A 12500-nucleotide genomic window follows, 5' to 3' on the forward strand; every position below is an offset into this window, starting at 1 on the left:
AGAAAGCGTATGATTAACATAAATTTCATTTTGAAACAAATATTTAAAATGCTTGATCTTCCTTTTGAAAAGGTCAAGACGAGTAAATCCAAAAAGACACTTCAATCATATGAACAATATTGGAAGGACATAAAGACACTGATAATCGATGAAATAAACACTATAGTTAAGGAATGAATTTGCCATTGTATTTAGCGTAGAACTTATCAACACTAGGACAAACGTCAGTGACAAAATCATCTACATTTTTTAATTCTGTGTGAAACGATGGTTGAAAATCACCGCTTCTCAACATGTCTTTTATTGAATTCAATAGATGTTGATAACTTTGGTATGCGTATGTGCAATTTTGTATTTTAAGATCCAGTGATTGGAAATCCATGTAAGACTTGATTAACAAAGCACAAGTGCTTATTGCTACAAGAGCTATACCTCCTGTCACCACAGCCGAAACCAAACCACCTGCTCCAGTTAGAACAGAAATGCTGTTACCTATCAATTTAAATCTTTTGAACCGTTTTACAGCCTGCTTAAAAGCCCAGCATTTTCTGTGATATGTTTTATAATAGCTCTTTAGTTCATCAACCTGATCTTCAGTCAGTGAATCTGAAATATGGTTCCAGCTAAATATTCTCTTTTTTCGATCTGCCATAATTATAGTTTAGATTGTTAATCGTCTGCATAGGCAATAGAGTATACCACTGACTTGACCACAAAAAGGTGATCTTTTAATCAGTTTAGTTGTGTATTTTTTTGAAATAGCATAAGTGTAACCTCTACCGAGCTTATGGTGGTCATAAAACCTCCCGGAAGCATCATGTAATACACTATGTGAATTTAATATATTAATCCAACCGAAGATCTTTTCAAGTAACCATGTTAGACAGCCATTACCTGATCCAAGAAGACCTATTTCACCATTATGGAGTTCAAGAATCTTATTTATAGATATATCTCTTTCGAGATGATAAAAATGCAGGTATCTGTAAACAAGTGCTGATTTTAATATTTTATCGTCAATGTTTGGATGTTTTAGTTTTGTTATATGAAAATTGTATTTTACGTGTTTCAATAAGATATTGATGTACATATGTACTTATGTTATATTATATATCAATTTCAATCAATAAACTAACCAAGGCATGTGTCACCAATGAATTGTTGGTCTTTGATATGAAATTTAAAAACATTGTTTGGCTTAGTTATTTGATAATCACTTTTCTCAATTCCATTAACGACTAAATTTACTTTAATTTCACCAGGAGGACTACCAGAAGAACTTGCCGTTAGAGAACCAGCAAATATTTTACCTTTTGTTGACAAACAGTAACCGTAATTAACATAGTTTTCAGTCCCGTTACCAAAAGACCACTCCAATTGGTCTAAATTTAAAGCACCATTTTCTTCAGCCCATATTGTAATAACTGGTTTAGATAGTTCGCGAACCTGTGACTTAACTACCACATGATCATCATCAACAGCTGGTTTGGCAATGAGATTTTTATCTGTTTCTGCATGTCCATCAACATTTATTAAAAGTCGAGCTTCGTCTATAATATCTTCGTCAGAGTGATAGTCAATAGTATATTCGATTTTGTCACCGTTGTCATCAAGAAGATAAGTACCATCTGAATTTTCAACGTATAATGCCATGTATATAATAGACATACATTAAATGATGGTTTTAAATTCAATTGAGAATCCGAATGATCTTGGATTTTGATTTACATCGTCAAAACTCAGTCCTAAAACATATTCATTAAATGATCTGTTGATATTGACAGAAATCATTCTTGATCTCGAAAAATCCAAGGGATGATTGGCTGGTGGTTGTCCTATTGACATGAATATCATCTTATGATTGCTGGATTTTGGTCGTCTTTTGTCAGCAACCAATGCTATTTTTGTGATATGCATGCTCGGATATGTATGTGAAAGACCAGAAATCGTAGTGAGTAAGCATTGACCAGTTGTACCAGCTGCTCTTGTACTCGTTCCTACGATAATGGAATTATATGAGAAGTTTTTGATGTACAATCTGCTTATAGCATCTGTGTCTTGTGTTGCAGTACGCAAACCTGTTATTTTGTTGTCATTCATATTGATCGGTACATGCATTTGAAATTCATTGTTGGCAACCTCATAAGCTTTTTCGTAATCGTAAATAGTCATATCAAGATCGTTTTTTGCTTCACCTTTTATGCCATAAATCAAAACATAAACAGGCAACAAAGCAGGACTGCCATTGTCAAAATTGCTTTTAATAGTGATGTAAAGTCTTCTTTCGATTTGTTGCGATGTGCCATTAGGTGTGGCAGTTAGAATCGTTCTGTAATATTCATAATTTGAATCCACTTTGACTGTTCTTCCAGAGACGTTTATGTTTTTACCCTCGTAGGCCAATTCTACAGAATCAAATTCATAATCATAAAACGGAGATTTTTGAAAATAAACTTCAACACAAAATGTGTATTTGTCGGATTTATCATCTCGATACATTTTAAACAGATTCAAGTCAAATTTTCCTTTATACTCACTGACACCACCTTGTGTATATCTCTGAACATTCATGAAAAACGCTTTATCATTTGTTTTATGTGGCATGTCAGTAAATGTTTTCAATTCTACGTCCTGTAATCCAAAATCTTCAGTAAATTCACCATCATCCATAACATATTTCAACACGTTTTTTCTATTTGTATGTGTGCTTATATGACTCTCCGCTATTTTTTGGTCTGTATATTTATTATTTTCGGTACTTATAGTTGAAAAAGCATCATTTACTTGCTTCAAAGTAATGGCATCTTGATTATGTGTAGCGTTTCCGAGATTTATTATTCGTTGATTGTTCATGTTTAGATTTGAAGTCATATTATTGCTTCCATCCAATTTTAAACATCTTGAGAATTGATCATCGACATAAGCTTTGTTAGTAACATCTCTAGTATCAGTCGGTTGTCCACAATCGATTATTTTGTAAAAAGACATGTTCAGATCGTTAACCACTTCTTGAGTGCCATCTCGTAACACAACCTGATTAACATTTGGTTTGGCGGCTAGTTCAGTATCAATGTATCCTTTATTCACTACATCAGTCGATTGTGTACCATTGCCAACCTTTGTAATTTTATTGTCACCAAAGTCAAAATCACCAGTCACAGAAACTGTCCCATCTCTTTTCACATAATCAGACAAATCTATGTTTTCAACATGTGTTTCGAAATATCGTTTATTTACAACATCAGTTTCACTAATGGGATTTGCGACATTGATTATTCGTTTATTGTTCATATCCAAATTGCCTGTCATTTTAGCTGAACCGTCTAATCGAAGTGCATCCAAAAATAATCGATCAACGTAACCTTTTCCTGTGGCATCATTTACACCTGTTGGATCGCCAAGATTCTTTATTTTTTTGTTTGACATGTCGAGATCTCCAGTCATCTCCTGTGTACCATCTCGTAACACAACCTGATTGACATTTGGTTTGGCGGCTAATGCAGTATCAATGTATCCTTTATTCACTACATCAGTCAATTGTGAACCGTTTCCAACCTTCGTAATTTTATTGTCACCAAAGTCAAAATCACCAGTTACGGAAACTGAACCGTCTCTTTTCACATAATCTCCCAATCTCAAGTTTGGGGTATGTGATTCCAAATATTGTTTATTGACAGCATCTGAATTTGCTAGATGTATTACCTTTTTGTTATTTAAGTTTAAATCTTCGATTAAAACACTCGCACTTTCAAATTGTTTAGCAACGAATCTTTTACGGACTTCTTGAAGATTTGTAACTTGATTTTCATGTGTTGGTGCTGAAATATTGTAAAATTTTAATCCGTTACAGTCGATGTCTCCGACAGCATTAATTTTCATGAAATTGTCTTCAAAAAATTTATAACTCATGGCGTCTTTGTTGTTTGATCTGGGGTCTTTTAGATCCGTTATTTCAAGGTTTTTCATGTCAATTGGATTTTGCAATTCTATTTTACCATCGTTTGTATTGAGCTCCATATAAAAACTATGCAAATGTGAACTGCTCACAGCATCGCTTTGACCATGCCTAGCAGGAGCGATATTCTCAACCCGTCTATTATCCATATCGAGGGCTCCAGTCATTGCATTGCTTCCATCCAATTTTAATGTCTTTGAAACCTCTGAATCAACGTAACTCTTAGTGGTTGCGTCGGTATTCGCTTGCGGTGAATTCACATTTCTCAGTTTTTTATTTTGAATATCATAATCACCACCATCAGTAAGTTTAAAACCGACACCAGGTAATCCTTTTACTATTTCAATAACTTTTTCATGTGAAAATGTATCTTCAGGTAATTTACCATTTGAGTAACTCATATATAATTGAGTTATACAATTCATTTATATTTTTTCATCAAAATTCTTCTTTACTTGTTTCTTAGGTTTGTCAATATATACAAAACTAAAAGGGTCTCTAGTTGCTTTCTCGTATAATTCCTTTGGAATACTGTTTTCTCTGCAAATAAGCGATTTTTCATTAGTACTCGGGAAATCATAAATGGCAAAATGTGAGCAGTTTAATCTAATATCTTTTGGTGTCTTATAGTAGCTTTGGCGCAAATATATGACACAGCAGTTTTTATGTCTCCCCTGAATAAAATAGTCGACTAATGGCTTTTGGTTTCTATCACATACAAAATCGTCAAATATTACCAATTTCTGGTTTCCACTACCAAGATCATTTACAGGAATAATTTGATCATTGCTTGCTTCAATAATATCATAACCAGCTTCATCACTTATTGGTTCGAATTCATCCACGAGATTCTGATACTTTGACTGCTCTAAGTTTTTTGCATAAAGGTATATTTTAGCAAAGTACAATAAGTTGTAAATCATATGCATAAGTGTATTTGTTTTTCCCGAACCAGATGGTGCGCAAATGAGCATGCAGAAGCATCGATCAGGCATAAAATCATATAATTGTTCGAAATTGGATGTGACTTTATCGTCAGTATCATAATTTGGTATTTTCATTTTTATATTATATGGGTATATTGTTTCAATAACAAGGTGTATAACACGGTGTTCAACATGGTGTTCAACACGGTGTAAAACGTTATTTTTTGTATAGTATTTCCATTTTTATGTAACGTAACAATATAATAATAAATGAGTTTACTTAAGTGGAAAGAACTCGCAAAGAGTAAATCTGAATTAGGGGATAAGATCAATTATGTCCGTAATGCAATTAAAAAGCATGACATTGATCAGCAGACCAGTCAACAGGGATTTTCAAAAGTATTCAAACCAATCACAAGCAAATTAGATGATGTTATTGATAGTAATCAGGCTTTAAGGTTGCCAAGGAAAAAACGACCACTGAAGAAAGGAGAAGTTCCGAATTACGGTATTGATATAGAGGATGAAGTTGAGGACATGGGTTTAGATGATTTATTTGAACAACCTGTTTTGCCACAGCAAGAAAAACAACTGGTGCCAAAACCGCCAACATATGAAGAATCTTTACAAGATCTTCTGGAAGGAAAAAAAGAGATTTATGTTGATCCTAAGTACTTCCCTGAAGAACCAGAATTGCCACCAGAATATGATGACGACGATGATATCGATTATGGAATAGATGATGCAGATATGGATAATGATATATTAGGTGATCTTGGTCTTCAAAATTATGATTCTGTTGAAAAGGTAATGAATCAACAAGAAATGACTCAACGAAAGAACAAAAAATATCTCAATAAGATTGTCAATGATGCTAAATTTAAAAGAAATCAATTGAAAGCCTACAAAGGAAACGTTACAAAGCAATACAAAAGTGGGAATATAACGGAAGCTGATAGGCAAGAGGAAAACAAAAGAGTGGATCGCGCTATGAGAACTCTAAATGAATACATAAAACATTATCAAAACAAAATCGAAACAATAAAAGGTTCTGGTAGGAAAAGACAAAAAGGTGGTAATGTGATATTTTTCAACAAACCGAAAGAACTCATAAAAAAATTGGATTTGATCATTGGTGAGATACTGGCTGGTAATACAAGCATTGACATGCGAAATATGGGTGTTTCTATATTGGACACATTATTAAAAATGTCGACAATTAACAAATCACAATATGGTAAATTATACAAACAATATTTCAAAATTTAATGTAGCTTTATTGTATAATGCAACGAGAGATAGTTTTATCATCTTATAGTGTAAAAAATGAATTGGGTAACAAACCAGAAGATTTCACAACGAATTTTACCAGACCTATAATTCTAGACAATAATAAGCAATATGTCATTGGTCTGAATCGAGTTATTAACATGAGTTTCACATGGTTTAATGTAAATGCTGGATACAAAAATCAATTGATCAAATATAGCTCAGATAATGGTTCAACTTTTAAAGACATTACACTTCCAGCCGGTGTGTCGAATTATACAGATTTCAACACATACATAAAAAATATGACAAAAACTGGTGATAAGGGTGACACGTATCCGATAACTCTTGAATTCGATGATACAATATTTAGGGTCACGGTTACATTAGCTGACAATTACCAACTTGATTTAAGAGCAAGCAATTTCAATGAACTAATCGGTTTTGACAAAAAGATATTGGCAAGTGGAACGAATATTGGACTAAGAGTGCCAAATCTCAGTCAAGACACAGACATACTCAACATTCATTGTGATTTGATAAATAAATCGCTTGTAGACGGTGAAGAAACAGACATCATTTATTCATTCTCAACCAGTGTACTAACTCCAAGTTACTCCTTCACCCTCGAACCACGACGAGTTACATTTAATCCAATTAATAAAATCACGATTTCATCAATCAGAATCCGGATAACCAATGGAAAAAAAAGATTACTGAATCTAAATGGAGCGGATACGTCTTTTTCACTGATTTTGAAAAGCATAGAATAATATAACATAAAAGTATAAATGAAACCGTATGAATTCAAGAGGTTTTATCATCCAAAACTTGGTAGATTTGTTTTTCGACACAAAGGGTCTGGACTTATCGTTGATAATATTTTCAAACCATTAAAAAGTGTGGCATCATCTCTTTTCAAGAAATTTGCTAAGGCAATAGCAAAGAAGGCATTAGAATCAGGGGTTTCCCATGCAGGTGATAAAATTGGCAAGGCGGCGGCAGAAAAGTCAGGTGACCTGATAATGAAAAAATTGGCAAATTTGGGAAAAGGAGCTACAACACAAAGGGCAATTGTTCCATCCTCACCCATTAAACAGCAAGATGAAAGTACTGATATGATCCTCAATAGATTGATATCAGGATCTGGAAGAAGGCGTAGAGTCTTCAAATAAATAACATGACAGCAAAATTATATAATATAATAGTATAAATGGCTTTTAGAACAAGTGAATTTTTACAAAGAAATGAGTTGGTACGTTTCCAACTTGATGATGTAATTAGAACCCCAGCCAATGGTCAACATCAGGAGAAAAATGGATATACATTTACAATCAATGATCGATCGAGTTTTTATGATTGGTACAATGCTTATTTCGAGGTTCAGTTCCAGGTACAAAAATTGGCTGATGGTACAGCCTATGGTGCAGATCGTATAACAGTTATTAATGGTTCTCATTCATTGATTGCGCAACACTCTAGGACATCATTCTAGACAAGATCCCATTTTTGTCCGAGATAAGAACCCAATTAATCGGTCCAAGTTTGTTGAAAAACTTGAGGGTGTTGAGTGGTCTTCACTCGCAGGTTACAATGATCCACATACTGCATACACCAGTTTTCTTAATAAAATTACCAAAATAAACAATGACTGTTTTCCTGTTAGGAAATTGATTCCGAAGAAGAGATCTATTAAAAAACCGTGGTTGACTAAAGCTCTTCTCAAGTCGATTAAAAGGAAAAACAAGCTTTATAAACAATTCCTTCATAAACCGACACAGAATAACAATCTACTCTATAAGTCTTTCAAAAACAAATTAAATCACATTTTGAGATCGGCTAGACGATTATATTATGAGAAGAAATTAGAATTTGCAAAAGCAAATACCCATGCTACTTGGAAAATTCTTAATGACATCTTGAATCGGAAGAAATCGAAGCCTAAAGTAAACTCAATATTCACATCTGATGGTCAAGAAATATCTGATCCAGTTATCATCGCGAATAAATTTTGTAAGTATTTCTCCAGTATTGGTCCTAACCTTGCAAAAGAAATACAATCTCATCCTTTTTCTCATAAAGACTTTCTTTCAGGATCTTTTGCAGAATCTATCTTTTTCAATCCGGCAAAAAAAGAAGAAATTATTGTTAATGCTCAATCATTTGCATCCAACAAAGCTGCGGGTTATGATAACATTCCAATGTCCCTCATAAAGGAATCTATCCAATTAATCTCTGAACCTTTGGCTCACATTATTAACTTGTCAATTGCTCATGGCATTGTACCAGATCAAATGAAGATAGCACGGGTAATACCTTTATTCAAAGCTGATGACCAGTCGTTGTTCACTAACTATAGACCTGTTTCAGTTCTACCTATTTTTTCCAAATTTCTTGAGAGAATAATTTATAACCGTTTAAATGATTATCTAACTAATTTAAATGTCCTTTGTGATGAGCAATATGGCTTTAGGAAAAATCACTCCCCTACACTTGCTTTGATTGATTTGTATGATAAGATTTCCTCTGCTTTAGATCGTGGTGATATAGCTGTTGGTATTTTCCTTGATCTCTCAAAAGCATTCGATACAGTTAATCATAATATTTTATTTGACAAACTTGAACACTATGGTATACGTGGACTGGCCTTAAAATGGGTAAAAAGCTATTTTTCTAACAGATTACAATTTGTAGATTTCAACGGTCATGTTTCTTCTCGCTTTAATATATCCTGTGGGGTTCCTCAGGGCTCTATTCTAGGGCCTTTATTTTTTCTTCTTTACATTAATGATATAGTCAATGCATCTACGGCACTACAACTGATTTTATTCGCGGACGATACCAACGTTTTTCTGTCTGGTAAAGATCCTGATTATTTGGTTAATCAGCTCAAGTTCATAGTGTTCAAACCAAACCAAAAACGTAGAAGTTATAATTTTCAAATTTTGATAAATAAACAACAAATTGATCAAGTTAAAGAAACAGTTTTCTTGGGTGTCATCATCGATGAAAACGTAACCTGGAAGTCTGAGATCTCTCATGTGGCTAACAAAGTGTCGAAATCAATTGGAATGATACAGAAATCAAGTTTTTATTTATCTTCATACTCTTTACGTGTATTGTACTTTTCACTTGTTTATCCTTACTTCTTTTACAGTAATATAGTTTGGGCGTCCACCTATAAAACTAACCTTGTTCGTCTGGTAAAATTGCAGAAAAGAGTGGTGAGAATCATAGATAAATCTCATTTTAATGCTCATTCTGACCCTATATTTAAGAAACTTGGAATCCTAAAATTCCATGATCTTAACCTGCTACAACTTGGTCAATTCATGTTCTCCTATCAAATTCGAACTCTTCCTCCCAAGTTAGCTAGCAAATTCACTCTAAACAGTCAAATTCACACATATTATTCGAGAAACTCTCATGCATTTCGTCTGCCTTTCTGTCGGACTAACATTAAACAATTTTCTGTTTTCTATCAGGGACCTAAATTTTACAATTCTCTTGACATTGATGTAATGAATTCTTCCTCAACAGCTTCCTTCAAGAAAGCACTTAAGTCATTCTTTTTTAACAACTATTCTGAAAATTAAGTATTTTGTTCTTTTTGTGTCAAATTGTTTTCACCCTGTAATTTTACTTTCACAACTGTTTACATATTTCAACACCTTAATTAAATGACTAAGTGTTTGTAATTGTATGCTTCATTACCAACTTGTAAGTTTAAACTGTTTTTAATTTCCGTTCATTACTTAATATTTCAACACGTTAAATAACTAAATGTTTGTAACAATTGTATTCTCCGTTGCCAACTTGCATGTCAACAATAGATAGATGCTTTTACTTGGGGAGGCCTAATTTACATAAGCTTAGTAGTTTCTTTTAGGCCTCCTCGCCACCAATGTAATCCAATAATTTTTCTTTCCATCTTCTCATTTTTGATTTTTCATATTTGTATTTTAATTTCTTCTTTCTGTGGCAAAAAATAAATAAATAAATAAATAAATAAATAATATAAATAAATAATGATGATAAAAAGCGCTGGGAAAATCGTGTATGATACTGACAATCTTCATAAGGTCGTTTTTGTCAAGAATTTACTGGAATATTCTGATGATTACTCAAGAAGCGTAGCCAAGAATAGTCTTTGGTCTTTAGATACAAGTCATCTTATAGCAAATGCCAATCAAAATGCAGGATTTGAGGCTAGACGACTTTTAACAACCGGAAATTCCGATGTGAATAGAATCATACCTCTTAATCGTTACAGTTTTTTTGAAGAGTTGGAGGGTAAGATGCTGGTACCAATGCAGCTTGAATTTACTTTAAAGCTACCGGATGACAGAGAACTACTTCAAAAACTTGATGCAGTTGATGATGGAAGGGTTGTCATTAACAGATTTCTACTATGGGTTCCAAAATTGACACCAAAAGACAGTCTGTATGATAAGTTCGTTGGTTCTTTTTTAAAACAGGATAAATGGACGTATCTCAGAGAAATGTATCAAATGTCTAGTCCTAGGAATGGTAGTGGATTCTTCCAGATTTCTTCTAGTATCGACAATGTCAAAGCAATTTTTGTATACCTACAACGAGCTAAAACAAGGAATGAAGCGGCAAATCCATATGAATTTGATACATTTAATATAAATGCCGATCGTGGGAATGGTAGTTATTTGACAACATGCAGATTAGAATATGGTAATGGTGTCTTTTATCCCGAAGCTGAATATGATTCTGAAAGCAAAGTAAGAATCTTCAACGATTTAATGTCTTATGCAATGAGGAAAAATGATTACAACACCGGAACGCAGCTCAATCTAGCGAATTACAACTCTCTATATCCTCTGATCTATTTCGATCTGTCATATCAGGCAGAGAAAGTGACAAGAGATCCCAAACAGTTGATTTTTAGGTATAAACTCAATGCCAATAGTGCTGGCGATAGTGCTTTCAGCGTACATGCTATCGTTTTGTATGAAGAAACAGTTGTCATTGACAAAGTCGGAAATGAACTGGTTATAGTATAAGCCCAAATCAAGTAAATGACTCCTATTTATTTGTATATGTTTTGTAACTGGAATTATATAACATATATTATATGACTGAACTTCATGAAATCAACGTAAGACTTTCAGATAATCAAAAAAAGAATCTGAGTAATGCTTACCATAAAAGGGAAACAATTGTTCTAAGACTGACAAATGATTCTCTTAATGGAAACGACACTCTTTATGTTCCAGCAATGGTAAAAAAAAGATTACAAAAAAATCGCAAATTGAACATAGGAATGGATATAAAACTCGCCAAGACGAATATCAGGAAACAAGTCGGTGGAAGTCTTTTGAGTATCGTATTGTCACTTGGAATGAGAGCTCTTCCAACTATTGGTAAAACCCTTGGTTTGAGTGCTCTTGGTGGTTTAGCAGAAGCCGGAGCTAAAAAATTGATTGGATCCGGTCAACAGACTGGTGGTTTCCTTATACCCCAAGATAAAATTAATAAGCTGATAGAATATAAACATCTTTTATCGACGAAACAAAAACAGGATATATTGAATGCCCTTCAATCAGGTTCAGGTGTTCGTATAAAACCGACCAAAACACAATCAGGTGGATTTTTAGGCACTCTGTTAGCTAGCATTGGAATTCCTTTGGCTTTGGATCTTGTGAAAAAGATGACTGGAAAAGGAGCACCGAGGATAGGTAGACCACCTTGGTTTAAAAATGGTACAGGAGCACCTAGAATGGGAATGCCCCCTCCATTTTATAGTTATCCGCCATATGTGACTGGTAATGGTAAAAAAAAAAACCTCGACGAAAAAAGGAAAAGGACTGCTGTTAGGGAAAAACTCGCCTTTTCGAAACATTCCAATCATAGGAGACATATTGTGAAACCAAAATTTCACAAAAACATACCTATGTCCAACCACGATCTAATGAAATGGTGCAAATATTTGAATATACCGATCAATGATGTACTGTCAAGAGATGAAAATGTCCCACATAACCATAAACAGGCGTTATTCATCTACAATCTGGAACCAGCTTATATGAGCGGAAGTCATTGGGTAGCCACTTATGTTAAGGATAATGTAATCAATTATTTCGATTCGTTTGGTATGCCCCCATTTCAAGAGATTGTAAATCATGCCAAAAAGAAAAATTTAACTCTATTGCACCAAAACAATCAGATACAAAACATACAAACAACAACTTGCGGGTATTTCTGTTTATACTTTCTAAATGAAATGAATAAGGGTAATTCGTATTATGATTTATTACAAGTGTTCGACATGAATGATACAATGAAAAATGAGAGATTTATCGAACATTATTTCAGAAATA

The 12500-nt window shown here is 33.6% G+C and overlaps 1 protein-coding gene across 3 annotated transcripts in view; it reads right to left on the bottom strand.

The window, feature by feature from the left end:
- Positions 1-12500, bottom strand: part of LOC138046899 (lysophosphatidic acid receptor 1-A-like) — a 390671-nt gene that overhangs the window by 370873 nt on the left and 7298 nt on the right. Inside the window, exon 1 of one of the 3 annotated variants that reach the window (XM_068893510.1) lies at positions 5447-5502. The exons of the other annotated variants lie outside the window; for them this stretch is intronic. The gene's annotated coding sequence lies outside the window, so the exon portion shown is untranslated. Of the gene's footprint in view, positions 1-5446; positions 5503-12500 lie in introns of those variants that run through there. 3 annotated transcript variants of the gene reach the window in all.

The sequence above is a fragment of the Montipora capricornis genome, chromosome 4, assembly GCF_036669925.1.
Source record: "Montipora capricornis isolate CH-2021 chromosome 4, ASM3666992v2, whole genome shotgun sequence".
NCBI classification, from domain to species: Eukaryota; Metazoa; Cnidaria; class Anthozoa; order Scleractinia; family Acroporidae; genus Montipora; species Montipora capricornis.